Raw genomic sequence first — 16,531 nt, 5'->3', positions numbered from 1 at the left:
GTCTGTTTGCAAGTAGTACATTAAGGTAGCAGTGTTGAGCATTTCATTTAATTATAAAAAAGATTCTCTATGGTGTAGGTGGCATGGAGTTCACTCTCTCAGCCTCTAGTTTGCCTGCAATTTTGTGAAGATTGTTTAAAAATCATGCATATGTTGTAGACCTCTTTCCTCTTCCTCCCACCTCATATAACACAAAATAAACATATTGAGCATATGTCCTCCCTTAGACTGTGAAGTATAAGATGGCAGCAAAAGAGGCAGGAATGTTAGATTCAAAAGATGTTCTCAAGGGGCTTAAGATTACCTTTGAGAAGATTACATATGAACAGAAATGAATCTAATCTGGGGTAGTTGAAAAAGGGTTGGTGACTCCCAAGGAGAAAAATCAAAGGATACAACAACTTAAAAAACATAAAGGAATAAAAAGTCTTTCTTCCACCAAATTTTAAGATTGAGAACAGACAGCATGAAGCAATGGTGGAGAGAAAGAGGTTGTCAGGAGGGACTACATTTGGGTGATGTTGTAGTTTCTTCTAACTCAGCCAGACTTGCAACCTGGCCTGACTTGCTACAAGGGGAGGCGGAGGAGAGAATATACATTGAGACCTAACTTCTTAGAGGGAGGGAAAAACCAAGAATGGCAGAAAAATGGGAAAGCAGGAATGAGAGAGAAAGTAGTTGCAGTCAGGTAGTGAGGAAGAAATCAAGAGAAAGCACAGGCTGTATGATTCCAGATGCTACAAGGACAGTAAGAGGCAAATGCACCTAGGAGCACACAGCCACTCTCGGAGGAAGCCTTGGCTTTGAATTCATACGCAGGTGGGTTTACCACAAAACGGATAAAGTTTAAGCTTCAGGTCCCTCATGTGCACAGGCCCTAGATCATGCAGGTTTCTGTAGAAGGTCCCAGGTGGGAAGGAAACATTGTTGCAAGTAGAATATATTTCCAGGTAGGCATTTCTGAGGAGGCCTTAGAAGACAGGGGTCTAAGTCTCCAGAGTGCAAGTAATTTGTCACTTATTTTTTCTCATTCAAAATATTTATTTACTTTTGTGCATAACTTTGCATTCATATTTAATGTACATTTTGCTTCAAGTGCCCCGAAACCTGGATCCACCCCTGCTCTCATGCATAATTTCACATTGGCTATTTCACAATTGGGTATAAATATTGTGGACTAAGAAGGTGGTATGTAGAAAACCATACCCAGTAGGGCATTTGGTGCAATCCATCCAGAGGTTTATTTCTAGAAACCCCCAGATGGATTGGAAGACACCGAACGCTTTCTGGAAGACTCTGGAAGGACGATGAGACAAAGAGTCATAGCAGGTCATTGTGTCAAGCTTGAATGCCTTGACTGGATTTGGGGAATTGGCAGCAGGCCGAATCTGGGTAGAGGCTTTCAGTTTAGAACATGCAGTGGGTTTGGAGGCATGGAATTATATCTGTCTGCTGGGCAGGTGGATGCAGCTACCTCAGATTTGCCAAGAGCAGGGGCCAGGTACCTTTGACTTGGAGACAGTCTCCATGTTGCTGGCCAGGTCGTCGATCTCCATCTTCATCTCACTCTTCTCCTTCTCCAGCTTCTGCTTGATCCTCTGCAGGTTGTCAATCTGCAACCCCCGCTCGGCCACGCTGTCCACGTGCTTCTTCCTCAGCGTGGCTGCCGTGGCTTCATGCTGCAGGGTGGCCTCCTCCAGGTCCCTGCGCAGTTTCAGGAACTCAGCCTCCTGCTTCTTGTTCATCTCAATCTGGGCCGTGGTCGCCCCACCGGCTTCTTCCAGCCGCTCGCTGATCTCCTCCAGTTCCGGGGCCAGGTCCCCACGCTGCTTCTCAGTCTTGGCCCTGAGTGTGTGCTCTGCTTCAATCTCTTCCTCCAGCTCTTCTGTGTGGGCCTGAAGGAGTCAGAGTATCAGGAAGGTTGTGGAGGGCAGCAGCCCACTTTGGGAGGGGCAGGGTGGTGAGGGACTGGGGGTAAGCTCCATGAAGAGTACATTGCAACATTAAGTTAGTGAAAAAGACTTGGGAACAATTTGCCTGTCCATCAATAGGGGAATGGTCAAACCAACTGTGATGGAGCCATGCTCCCGAGGTCCATGGAGTGGTTAGACACTGGCCCGTGTCTACCGTGAACAGCTCTGCAAATTGTATCCCTACATTAGAGGAGCAAGTTGCAGAATGATAGTCTCAGTATTATTATATTTAGGCTAAAAAATATAAAATACATAAAAAATAAAAATATAAATACATATATTATATGTACTGTTGACCCTTCAACAACATGGGTTTGAACTGCACATGTGCACTTATACATGGATTTTTTTCCAAAATATTTTGGAAAAATTTTTGGGTATTTACAACTATTTGAAAAACATTTTCTTTTCTCTAGCTTACTTTACTTTAAGAATACAGTATAGGATATAGACAACATATAAAATGTGTGTTAGTTGACCATTTATGTTTTTGGTAAGGTTTCTAGTCAATAATAGGCTATTAGTAGTTAAGTTTTTGGGGAGTCAAAAGTTATATGAGGATTTTTGACTGTGTGTGTGTGTGTGGGGGGTTTGTTTCCCTTAACCCCCATTCAAGGGTCAGTTGTATATTTATATTTATATACATATATAAATGTAAGATATATATTATGTGTATTTATACATATTTTATGTCTTTATTAATATATATATGAAATGTTTTTTCTTTGGATGTTAAATGTGTACATAAATCCATAGCAGAAGATACAGGAGATGCACATCCTGCTGAAAGTGGTGTTGGTGACTTCCTAGAACATGACAAAGGTGCAGGCTTGGCGGTGGAGGTCAGAGCACCCTTATCAGTAATATTTAGCTTTACTGGTAATATTTTAATTATTCTTGAGGAAAACTATTTATGTGCTACTTAGAAAATTAGAGTATATAGGCCCCAAACAGCCAAAGCAATCCTGAGAAGGAAGAACAAAGCTGGCAGGTTTACCCTCCCTAACTTCAAGCTCTCCCACAAAGCCACAGTAACCAAAACAAATTTGGTACTGGCACAAGAACAGACCCATAGATCAAACAGAATAGAGAGCCCAGATATAAACCTACACATATATGGCCAATTAATATATGACAAAGGATTCATGGATATACAATGGGGAAATGACAGCTTCTTCCACAACTGGTGTCGGCAAAATTGGACAGCTACATGTAAGAGAATGAAACTGGATTATTCTCAAACTCCATACACAAGAGTAAACTCAAAATGGATCAAACACCCAAATGTAAGTCATGAAACCATAAAACTCATAGGAGAAAACGTAGCAAAAATCTCTTGAATATAAACATGAGCAACTCCTCCCTGAACACATCTCCTTAGGCAAGAGAAACAAAAGCAAAAATGAACGAATGGGACTACATCAAACTGAAAAGCTTCTGTACAGCAAATGATACCATTAGCAGAACAAAAAGGCATCCTACAGTATAGGAGAATATATTTGTGAATGACATATCCAATAAGGGGTTAACATCCAAAATACATAAAGAGCTCACACACCTCAACACCCAAAAAAACACATGACCCAATTAAAAAATGGGCAGAGGATCTGAACAGACACTTCTCCAAAGAAGAAATTCAACTGGCCAATAGGCACATGAAAAGATGCTCCACATCACTAATTATCAGGGAAATGCAAATTAAAACCACAATGAGATATCACCTCACACCAGTTAGGATGGCCAACATCCAAAAGACAAGAAACAACAAATGCTGGTGAGGACGTGGAGAAAGGGGAACCCTCCTACACTGTTGGTGGGAACGTAAATTAGTTCAACCACTGTGGAAAGCAATATGGAGGTTCCTCACAAAACTAAAAATAGAAATACCATTGGACCCAGTAATTCCACTCCTAAAAATCTACCCTAAGAAAACAAGATCACAGATTCAAAAAGACATGTGCACCCCTATGTTTATCACAGCACTATTTACAGTAGCCAAGATATGGAAGCAACCTAAGTGTCCATCAGTAGATGAATAGATAAAGAAGATGTGGTACATATACACAATGGAGTATTATTTAGCCATAAGAAGAAAACAAATCCTACCATTTGCAGCACGTATGGATGGAGCCAGAGGGTATTATGCTCAGTGAAAAAAGCCAGGCAGAGAAAGACAAGTACCAAATGATTTCACTCATCTGTGGAGTATAACAAGAAAGCAAAACTGAAGGAACAAAACAGCAGCAGACTCACAGACTCCTAGCAGTTACTAAACGGAAGGGGTTGGAGGCGATGGTGGGTGGGGAGGGAGGGAGAAGGGGATTAAGCAGTATCATGATTAGCACACATAATGTAGAGGGGGCACGGGGAAGGCAGCACAGGAGGGAGAAGACAAGTAGGGACTCTACAGCATCTCATTGCTCTGATGGACAGTGACTGCAATGGGGTGGGGGTGGAGACTTGATAATATGGGTGAATGTTGAAACCTTCATAAGATCGTATATCAATGATACCTTAATTAAAATATATATATATATTTCCTAAAAAAAAAGAAAATTAGAGTATTAATTTCAAAAAATAAGGAGAAAGATAGGGCATTCTCTCCAGCTGCAAGGAGAGGAAGAAGCAGCTAAGGAAACATGGGAAGAGCAGGGAGGGGCACCTGCCCAGGGATTTTTGGGAGTGGGAAGGTTTCGACCCTTTTACCTGCAGTTCTTTTATCTTCTTTTGCAACTGCAAACTGTGAACTTGTTCTTCGTCAATTTTGGTTTGTAATGGACTGATTTCAAACCCCTTCCTGCCAATAGGTATATTTTTTTAAGTAACATGAAATACAAGCCTTTTAAAGGGGTATTTGGGTTCTGGGCTCAAACACCAAAGCTGAGAATGAAGTACCTGCTCCTTCAGTTTCTCCTCCACTTGCTGCTTGTCATTTTTCAATCCATAACAGATTCCTGGGACATTTTCAGGTCTCCTTCCAGCTTCCTCTTCATTCTTTTGAGGTCAGCCCCCAGTTTCTTCTCCTGCTGCAAGCAGCCCTCAAGCTGGGAAGACACAGGTGGAAAGGTTGAGACCCCGGTGGGAAGGTGAGCTTGGCTTCTGCACCGGTGCAGCCACACATGCCTGTGGCTTCCTCAGGTGCCCATGGTGTGCCCTCACGTCTTTGGCCCCAGGAGGGAGCAAGGTGTAGTTCCCCCTGCACCCAGCTCTTCTCTCCTCCAGCAAGGCTGCCCCAAGGGGCTGGAGCCCTCGGAGGTCCTCCGGTGCCTCTTTCAGCTGATCCCCACTTGGTCTGTCCCAGGCCGTGTTCCTGCAGGTGCACATGCTCTTGCCCAGACAGGAACAAATGGGGCGTCCGTGAAGGTCTGGATTACACCCCATCACTCCTCCCTCACTTACACCATGCAACCGTGGGGAGGTTTAGGAAAGACTTTGGATGTGTGCATGTGCGTGTGCATGCACATGCAGGTGTGGAGAAAAAGAGAGGTGGGGGCGGAGCACATCTGCTCTGGCCTCAGGAAGATTAAAGCCATCTGGGAAAGGTCTAGCCACAATTGTGAGCAAAACCTGAAAACGTCAAACTTGGCTCTCACACCAAGAGCAAAAAGTGTAACACGCTGGAGGAAACAGTGATAATTTTCACGGCCACAAAGGGAACTCATTTGTAACAACGTTAGAACAGGACTGGAGATTTTGGGACCCCAAAGACCTCCCTGTGGATGCTAATAATGATAAGGGTGATGGTATTAGCAGCTCACTGCTCATTTCTAGGGAAACCCTCTGACATGGAACTAGTTGTATCCCAGTGTCACAAGTGGGAAACTGAGGCTTCGCGGGTCTAAGAGGCTTACTCAGTGTTCCAGATTCATTTGGAGTAAGATTAGAGCTGAGATCTGAACTCATGGATTCTGATTCCAGAGTCTGAACCTTCAACCCCTGCTTCCTACTTAGACCCTCTCTTGCCTGTGCTTCCACAAGGCATAGACGTCAGGGCATAGTAGTAAAACAGCCTCACGTCATCCAGTTGCTGCTCCAGCTTGACATTGAATTTGATTAGATTGTTGACTTTATCTTCTTCAGCCTGAAGATCGTCCAGTGTTTGCTGACAGGCTTCCTGCAGAGATTTCTTCTCTTTGGTCAATTTGGAAATGTTTCCTTCAAGTGCTGTCATTTCTTCATAGAGATTCTTTACCTGGGAGAACATCAGCACCAATGGAATGCTTAATCAATCAAATCAGAAGCTTCCAGCAAAAGTTATCAGTTCTTTCTTTCTTTTATAGTTTTTGGCTACTGCCTGCCCAGCAGGTGCTTACGGTGATGGCTGCTCTTCCTGAAACTGGAAGCCTCTCAGGTCTTTATCTTCCTCACTGGCCTATCACAGGGCCTCAAATCCTGCCATTATGGTTATTCCCTTAAAGAGGGCTTTATATTTCACAAGGAAGGACACCAACAAACGTGAATACATGTCTGAAGAGTAACACGCCAATGTGTTTATCATAACACAGCCATAGGAACTTGTTTATTAGGTTGGCTGATTGGCTTTAGAAGGAGGCAGGAAGCTGAAGGACATGAGGTGCTGTGCACCAAGATTCAGAGTGGGAGTCCTGTCTTGTCAGAAGCAGGATGAGGCACCAAACATGGGGAGCTTCAAGGCATTCAGTTCAACTTTGTTCCACATACAACATTTCTCCAGATCAGTTAGTTAACTCCTGATGCATGAATCTGGTCACAGACATGTTTTCTTTACAACTTTTGAATAAGTTATCAACATTCAGAAAAATGAAATTTCACATAAAATCTAGAAACTGGGTTCCCATGGAAAATCAGGAGCTCTGGCAGGGCTGGATTCACATTCCCACCAGGCCACCATTGGCTGGAGCTGAGTCATGGTTGCCACCTGTGGACAGGGCAAGTGCTCCCCAGTCTGCCATAGTCTCCACCCACCCCTGCTACCTCTTCCACGACCCTCAGTTGTCTAGCCAGCTCTGACTCTGAGTCATCTCATACCAGGCCGACCTCATCCTTTGCCCTACCTCATTGGCAATGTTATGTGGATCACGTATTGTGTTACTTGTTTATGTTATGAGAGGCAGGAGGGGGGTTGAGCAGGGCCTCTGGGGTAGAGAACAAGGCAGAGGACACAACTTGTGCACTGACCACCTGGGTATTCATGCCTGCCTCTCATTTCCAGACAATGTGGAGTTGATGGGGGTCCTGCCCTCACCTGCTTCCTCCTCATAGAGAGGGAGTAAGGATCATTCCAGAGACTGTGGGGATCCCTTGGGTTTGCCCACCTTGTTCTCTGTGACATGCTTCTCTTTTTCTACTTTCGTTAGGGTCAGTTCCAGGTCGTCAATGTCTCTTCTGAGAGAAAAGCATTTATCTTCCAGATTCCTCTTCCTGGCAACCAGTTCAGAGTTTATTTCCTCCTCCTCTTCCAGTCTCTCATTCAGCTGCTTGACTTTGGCCTCCAGTTGAATCTTGCTTTTGATGAGCCCCTCACATCGCGCCTCTGCAGCCATCAGGTTTTCTGTTTCCTGGAAGAACCAGATCATGACGTTCTGTTGAGCACCTTGACAAACCCCAGAAGGAGGGCTTTGCTCTCCAGATGTCCATTATCTGGACCCAAGTCAAAGGATGGGTCACACACTGCACACACATGTGCACACACACACACACACACATCTCACCCATATGCTTTTATTTAACTACTGAGGACATCATCCACTTAATAGAAATTCACCTAAAATAATTCTAAACAAAGGAGTTCATGAAGTTCTTGAAGCCTCTGCAAATCTGCCAAATTTGGATGCCTGATCACCACATCTTCCTTCTACCACCGGTTGTTCCCTGTGTCTATGTTATCCCCAGCTAACTGATATTTTCAAAATGTTTCTACCTTTTAACTTTCAACAGAAAAGTGCTGCCTATGTCTTCTTAGTCCTGGCTTCTTGAGCCACAGAATAAAAAATTCAAAATACACAAGAATAAGCTATTGACTAAATACACATCCCTGAAGACTCTGTAATGAGTCTCTCGGGCAGGCCAAGATTAGCGAATTACGTTCTTAAACTGAATCAGGCTGTATCTTCTCATACAAGAGTGTGGTAAGCCTCAGATGCACATTTCAAGGCTATGGATGAAAAGGGCCCGGCAAGAATAATAAAGGGTCTGCCTGTGTTTACTGAACATGCACTATGTCCAGACATTCCACATGCATGCATGGATTCATCAAATCCCCCTGACAGCACTCCTGTGTGTGCTGTTGCTATGACCATTTCACAGATGAGAAAACTGACGCCCAAAGAGGATAAGTAACTTGCCTGAGGTCGCATGGCTACCAAATGGGGGGACTGGGATGTAAACTCAGCCAAAACATGTCCTCTTTCCTACTGTGCCTGGGGAAGTGCCTTTAATATCCACACTATGCTAACTGGGAGGTGAAAAGGGGAGAAGAAGCTCTGTTTGTAGGCAAAAGGTAAGGTTGGGAGTTTACTAAAAAGGGCAAACATTGAATGTCTTAACTCTGTGAAATGATACAGTCACACCACCAGAGTGTTATGCACTGTACATATGGTTTCATTTCCCTGTTTCCTTGATTGAAAAAATGTGTATCCTTGGTGAGCATTTAGTAATGTATAAATCACTGTGTTGTGTACCTGATACTAATACATTATGTGTCAACTATACTTCAATTTAAAATAAAAAATGCATATCTTTAAATAATTTTTTGAGTGTAGTCATATTATTGAAAATCATGTGCAGAAAATTACTTTTTCTACTTTGAATTAATTTTAGTGATTTACTTTTTATTTACATGATTTAAAAAATAACTGGTGGCTTCTTGACAGTTTTAATTATGATGACAGGTATATACCCCTCATGCCCACAGAAAAATATGCCTAACTGTGCTAGAGAAGACAGAGAGAAATCAGGGTGAGCAGAAATTCATTTTGCAGACACCTCCCAGCGCGCTAAGCCAGGGCCAGGCTCTCCTTCATTGGCGGGGTGGCACTGCAATACTCCATAGGCCCACTAGGTGGCACCACTGTCCCTTGAATAGACCCACTTAATGGGGTTTCAGTGCAGCTTCTCTTTGGCTGCCAAGAAGGTACTTACAGACTGGACCTGCAACTGGAGGTCATTCTTTTCCTGCAACAGGAACACCATTTTCTCCTCCAACTCCTTCTGGCGAGCCTCAGATCTAGCCAGTTCCTCCTTGACCCTCTCGAAGTCCTCCTTCACGGTGGCCATCTCCCTCTCAGCCTCTGCACTCTTCAGCAGGGGCTTGATTTTGAAGAACAGGTTCATCCAGGGCCAATGCTTGACGTTCATGAACGAGTGGATGTTGTACTGAATGCAGAAGATGGAGTTCCTGTACATCCATTAGGACTGGGATTAATGAACCATGGCAAAGTCTTGTCCCCACCCCCACTCGTGCCCCTGGCCCAGGCCCTTCAGCCTTCCTGGCTAGGTGGGAAGGAGGTACCGCCAAGCCATGGAGATCCTATAGACTCCAGAGTATGTCCTGTACATGGAGGGCAGAGGAAACAGCACATGCAAAGGTTGAGAGTGAAAGGGCAGGGGGCCATTTGTGGATCTTCCCCTCACCTGGCTCCCCCTTCACCATCCTGTTGAAAACGCTGTGCCTAAGGTTGTCAGTGGCTTCCTAATTGCTAATGTGGTGAGCATCTTTCATTCCTATTTTTTTAGTCTTTATCCTACACTGAATTGTTACCTCTCACCTTTTTGAAACTCCTTTCTACCTTTGATTCCATCATAAAACAATTTTCCTGTTTCATGGCGTTTTGCCACATGGGTTCCCTCCTCCTGCTGAAGGGTTGGTGTACACCCAGGACCCACTGGTTGTCCCCTGGACTTTGCGCTTGTAGAATTGATCTGTTTTCCTAATTTTCACTTTGCCTACATCCCAGTGACACACACAACCTCCCACTATCACCCTCTATTCGCTTCCTGTCCCATGGCTCATGTGCGCCTGAGAACTTGCTTCTTCTCCTTCAGCTGGCCCTTCCTAGGGCTTTTTTCCTTTCTGAGCTAGCTTCCCTTCCCTTTAACGAGCAGATACTTGGGAGATGTTCTTGGCTGATACACAGTGGGGGTCCACTGTGGCAATGAGAATGGTAGAGCTACATGGGGCACCAGGGAATCGGGGAGAACAGACTCCCACCTAAATGCCCCTCTCCCTGAAGTTCCCACGCATGACCAGCCATCCGTGCTGCTATTCCTTCTGCTGAATTATTGGAGGAAGAAGACTCGGATGTGTTCTTTCAGTCCATCCCCTCCTCTCTCACTCGTGGACTGTTTCCTAATTCAGGTCCTGTCGTATTTCATTTGGACTTCTGCCACAGTCCACTATGGCCCTTCTGTCCCCCTCAGGCTTGCTCTCCTCGCAGCTGCCGGAGTAGCCTCTCTGAGCTGCAAACCCGATCTGCCCACTTGTCTTGTCACACCTTTCCTTGGCGCCCCACTGACCAGACGAGCCAATCTGGGCTTGTTAACCTGGCACCTGGGAACCTCTATTCCTGCCTCTCCCTCCTTGCTCCAGTCATGGGGACCTCCCAGGCCATCCTTTCTCAGGCCATGCAAAGCTTCCTCTAGGAAGTTCTCTCCTCTTGCCACCACCTTTAAACCAACCCCAACCCCAGCTTATTCTGGCCAGTCCCCCATTGCCCTGCATATAAGTGACATTGCACTTGGCACAGGCATTCACATCAGCCATGCTCATGTCTGCGTCCCACTCATGTGTGAGCTCCTGGAGGGCGGGGCTCATTTCTGCACACCCCATGCCAGAGACCGAATGAGTACATTAATACTCTAAGACCACAGGCAGGAGGCAGTGATCAGCTGTTGGGAAGGGAGGGGAGGGGAAGGTAGGGGAGGGGTAGGGAGGGCAGGGGGGTCTGCATCACCTCCTCTCTATCATCTTCTTGAACTCCACGTGCATCAGGTACCCTTGGCCCACGGCCTGCATGTGTGTCATCAGGGTCACCAGCTTCTCGTCTCTCATCTCCTCCAAAAGTCCCAGGAGCCCAGCTTTGAAAAACACCTGTGCTCGAGGAGAGTGGAGCCCTGCTCTGTTCTCCGCAGGGGTTGAGCCTGGGGCCCTCGTGGGAACCTGTTTCTGCCCAGTCTCAGCAGCCCTCCACCTTCAGAGCCCTGGTGGGACCAGCAGACACCTGGCTCACAGGTCTCGCTTCTTGGTGTCTCTGGTCCCGCACTGAGCCCTCCTTTGTCATGTTCCAAATGACATTTCCAGACCCCAGAAACTCCATGGACTGGTTCAGAGAGCTCACAGATAGGAAGCAAAGATGAGGCCAGAAAGTACCCTTGGAGCTCAATTGTGCCCAGATTAGGAGAGACTCGCAGCCACTTCTGTCCCCCCATCCTCCTGGCTCTCTGCCCATCTGAGAAGGCTCGTCCCCTCTGAGGCCCAGCCACCCACTGTCCACACTGGTGGAGATCCCTTGGCTCCATGACTTCCAAGGAAAGAGGGCACCACTGGCAGGGGGCAGGCAGCAGGCTCTTCCTCGGTGGGGATGGGTGGTCCCCAGTCCTACCTGGCCCTTCTGGGAGGTAAAGCTTGGAGTCTGGCCAGGATTTGAAGCCAGCATTTACCACCCACTATCTGTGTGGACTTGAGCAAGTTTCTTCTCTGGGAGCCTCCATCCCTCCTGCCCTCCCAGTAACCCATGAAGTCAGGACCACCATTATCACCATCAGGCTAGTGGGAGGAGTCAGTGATGCAGGTATAGAGGGCATGCCACACGACACGCTGTGTGCACACATGCTCCACGGTCCACTTTTCTCAGTTCCAGTCATTTTCCCAAGTCCTCATCATCCCCGGAGTTCTGTCTGTGCCCTCCTCTGTCTTTGGCTCCTTCCTCCCATTTGAGGATGCCTTTTCTCTGCTCCCTCCAGGATGCTAGAGCTCCCATTGCTTTTTCCTGTTGCTGGTGAGGCTTGAGCTTCCAATTAAGCCTCTAGACTCTAAAACCAATGGGGAGACAGAGCCTTCAATACCTAGACCCCGGGCTCCCTCTACCTGGAATCCTGGGCTAGGGGTAGTCAGAGTGACCGGAGAGGGAGAGAGACAGCCTTCCCTCCAGTCAGCAAAAGCCGCCCTGGGCTGTGGGCTGCACGGGGCGGGGCTGTCCCAGCCCACCGATCTCACCTTGGTGTGGCCAAACCTGTGCTGCTCCCGGTCCACATCGAAGGAGTTCAGAAGCTTCTCAGCAGCATTTTTGCTGTCGATAAACTGCCCTTCCGGGATGGCCGTGGCACTGAGGATCCAGTACCTGAGGAGACAGCGCCGTTGGTCAGTTCCGGTGCCTGCTTGTCCCCGGGTGTGAGTGGGTCTCAGGGCGGAAGGGCCTCGGCTGTGCAGCCCTGTGCAGAGCCAGGAGGGGGCTCCCCCAGCTGTCTCCTGAGGGCCACACCCTGCTTCTCTCTGCTCAGGCCCAACCCAGCCGTTCTGGCCACCCAGGGCTGGAGGCCATGCCCTCCCCTTGCCCATGGGTAAGGCTCAGACGGCTGGAGGTGGTGTTGACTGTACCCGGGATGGGAGTCGGGAGGTTGAGGTAAGACAGACTCCTGGGAGCCAGTGGGGCTCAGGTGACAAGAGTCTGCCAGCAGCTGCTGAGCACCCAGGAAGCCAGAGAGACACCTGATCCTCACTCACGTCCCGCTCTAGGGGGCTGGTCGGGCCTGTCATCTGCTTAGATGCTTCTCCCTCGGCGTGGCAGTGGGGGTGATGGTTTCAGTTGAGGGACAAAATCACCTGAATGGATTCAAAGCCCATATCTGAGAGCAGACCTTCTAGAACCTTCCCCTGCTCTAGCCTTAGGAGGAAATGGAATATTGTACAGCCAGTTAGTTGGGCAGAGGGAGAATTTGGAGTTGATTCTAGAGAAGCAGGCAGTGGCAAGAGGGAGAGAAACATTATAGAAAGAAGCCGAGCTGAGTGCCCGGCTGGGTGTTTGCTGTCAGAGGATACAGCTGTTATCTGACTTAACAGAGCATTGAAATCAGCATGACCTGCAGACATCTGCAGAAGCATCCTCTCCCTTCCTCCACTCTGGACAAAGCCTGGGCTTGTGGGCCCAGATGACAGCTGGAGGAGAGCATTGGTCTGGAGAGGTGGGTCTCAACTGAGGCAGTTCGTCCCCCCAAGGGGGTATGTGGCGATGTGGAGACATGTTTTGATTGTCACAGCTTCTGGGTGTGTGTGTGTGTGGAATGCCACTGGCATCTAATGGGTAGAGGCCAGGGGTGCTGCTGAAATCCTACAGGGGATGGCCCCACAGTAAGGGATCATCTAGCTCCAAATGCCCATAGCGCACAGGCTGAGTGCACAGCACCCTGGTCTGGAGTGACAGGAGGGAGGGAGGGTCTAAACTCTCACCCTGGAACCTCTTTGGGGTGACCTGGTGCTCACTTTGGCAATAGGATCACACCCTACCCCCCAGCCCCCCAGCAAAAGACAAAGCCCATGGAAATACCCTGGGAGGCTTGTGAGCTCACCAAACTCCCAGAGCAAGGAGTGGCTTTGGGGAGTGCAGAAGGTGCCCTCAAAGGGAGAGAGATGCAGATGTGGGGCAGCTGACCGCTGTTGAAGTCAGCATAGAGGATCTGGCTGGGGAAGCCGTTCCTGCAGATCCAGATGCCCTCCAGGACCCCGTTACAGCGCGGCTGGTGCAGGACCAAGGGTTGGTCCATCACGCCTGGGGAGACAGTGCCCAGGGCGCTTTATCATTGTGTGTCTTTGATGGTCTGGACACCGTGAGACATGCTGACACCCCCATACTTGGGTGGAAAGAGTTGGTGGAGGAGCTTGGGAGTGGCTGCAGCCTGCCCACAGACTCATGTAGAAATAATCCCCACCTTCTGGGGAGACTCTAGCACCCTGTAACTGTGGGAATAAAAACCAACATATTTGTCCGTGGCTCTTGACTCTGTCACTAGGCTCCAAGGGAGGGCAGACTGAGTGTAGAGCCCAAAAAGTGGGCTTCCCATTAGAATAGTTGAGATGGCCTTCTGTGTCTGTTGAAGGATGGGGTGTAAAATCCACAGGCTGTGCCTTTAGTGGGAGGAGAAGAACAGAAAGACAGCTGTGGTGGGGCGGGGGTGCCTGAACGCAGGACGGTCCCCTGCTGACTGTTGAGCACCAGCTCTGGGAAGGAAAGGGGGGCACCAGACCTGGGCTGGAAGAAGAGCAGCCATAGGGACATGCCCCAGGGGGACAGCGACATGGTGCTCTTGTTAACCTACCTGGATCAGGCACAAATCAAAAGGGGCTGGAGAAAATTCTGTATTGGGGCACTGTTAGGGGTTAGGAGAGGTATGTAACATCTTCTCATTCTGGGACCCCAGCTGCTGGGCAGGGATGGGGCTGAAGCTGGCTTTGACTTAAACTTATGGAAACTTCTAGAAGCCTTCAAGTTTCCCTGGTGGCTGTGAGGAGAGATGGCTACAAGGTAGATGCGAGGTAGAGAGGAAGGGACAGAGATTTTTACCAAAATTAACCTCCTGAAAGAAGCAGTGAGCCAGAAATTTCCCAAAGCCCTGGGGGCTTATATTTAGTCTTGATATTATTGCTTATTTGGGTTATGCAAAAAGTTACAAAGATACCCTAATTAAATTTAGAGAAGATGCTATTCATCATTTAAGTTTAAACTTGTGCCCATTTTTTTATATCCCACTGCCAAAGTACACAAGGATAGTAATTTTTAAAGATTATCTAATTATAGGATAAATGATTATATAGCATATATTTTCAAACTTAAAACATTAATTTGTTAAATTTATGCATTTATGATAGCCCATTATTTTAAAACCCAATTTTGACTATTACTTAAACTATGTATATGAGTAATCTCAATGAGTGATACTGGCTTGTGTAGCTGTGAATAACATGAGAGTTCCTGTGGCCAGGATTCTCACCTGGCCCTGGCTGACTAGCTCACTGCACACCTGTGGGCAATACATGGCTATTGACTCTATATAAAGAGCTCCACCCAGTGCTCTGGGTGCAACAAGGCTGCAGGAGAGCAGAGGCTGGAGTGGTGGCAGTGCCAAGGACAGAGGTCCAAAGGACGGCTGTGTGAGACGGCTGTGCAGAGAGGCCCAGAGGATGGCTGTGTGGGATGGCTGCCGGGGCAGAGGGGCCCGGAGGCAGAGACCGGTTTGCTGCATGCACACTCCCTCTAAATGAATGGGATTTTAGTGACTGACCTGCCATCGTGGAAATAAAGTTGGGTATAACCCTTTCACTCCAAGAACATTTTGCTGTCAATTTCTTTGGTGACATTGAATCCATAGCAAACTTGCCTGGGGCTGAAACCCATTGGCAAGACGGTACCATTTTGGAAAACAGTCCATAAATTCCTCAGGAAATTAAACTAGAGTTACCAGATGACTCAGCAATTCCACTCCTCAGTCTATACCCAACAGAACTGACAACATATGTCCACATAGAAGTTTGAACACAAATGTTCATAGCAGCATTACTCACAATGACCAAAACGTGGAGACAACCCAAGCATTCACCAGCTGAGAGTGGGTAGACAAAATGTGTGATATCCATACAAGAGAATTTCATTCATAAAAAGAAGCAATGTACTGATATGTGCAAAACACAGAAAAACCTTGGAAACATGAGACTATGTGAAAGAAGCCAAACACAAGACCATGTGGTATGATTTCATTGATATGAAATGTCCAGAAAGGGCAAATCCACAGAGAGAGAATGTAGATCAGTTGCTAGGGGCTGGGGAGTGAGGGGTGGGGGGTTGGGAGCAGAAGTGACTGCTGATGAGTGACAGGGATGATGAAGATGGCCTCAAATTAGCAGCGATGCTTGCACAACCGTGTAAATACACTAAGAAACATTGCATTTTTTTAAAGCGTGAATTTTATGGTACATGAATTACATCTCAATTTGAAAATGCTATTTAAAAGTGTGGTTGTCTCATCCACCGAGAAGCCCCGTTTAGCTCCATAGAGCTCAATCTCTTAAGGAAGAGGAAGAACAGGAGCAAGAAAAACTGTGATCAGAAACAGATAGATAAATCAGGCGTGCGACTGCGGGTTCGTCATGAGCAGCCTTGGGTCACGAGTAACCATACAGAGCTTTCCACAGGGGAAAACACAGAAAGAATTTCACCTGCTTCTGCACCAGTGTAGTTGGAAAAAAGGAAGGACAACAGCTTCAGCCAAGACTTCTGGTACAGCCCGGCCACAGTCTCGTTCAGAGGGTCCTTGTTCTTGTCCAGCCAGCCCGTGATGTTGTAGTTCACGGTGCCCATGTAGTGTATCAGGGAGAAGTGGGCCTCGGCGCTGCCCTTGACCACCTTGGACTTCTGGAAGTTGGCAGACTTGCCCAGGTGCTGGTCATACAGCTTGTTCTTGAAGGAGGTGTCCGTGGCCTTGGGGAACATGCACTCCTCTTCCAGGATGGAGAAGATGCCCATCGGCTGAAAGGATAACAGACTATGCCTCAGCATTTAGTTGTACATCCCAGTGACGCCATTGTCTGTAGG

The 16,531-nt window shown here is 47.4% G+C and overlaps 1 pseudogene; it reads right to left on the bottom strand.

Moving 5' to 3' along the window:
• Window positions 1–16,531, bottom strand: part of LOC108408766 (myosin-13-like) — a 46,152-nt pseudogene that overhangs the window by 13,465 nt on the left and 16,156 nt on the right.

This window comes from Manis javanica, chromosome 4 (genome assembly GCF_040802235.1).
Source record: "Manis javanica isolate MJ-LG chromosome 4, MJ_LKY, whole genome shotgun sequence".
Classification (NCBI taxonomy): Eukaryota; Metazoa; Chordata; class Mammalia; order Pholidota; family Manidae; genus Manis; species Manis javanica.
This window is presented reverse-complemented; position numbering and strand designations above follow the sequence as displayed.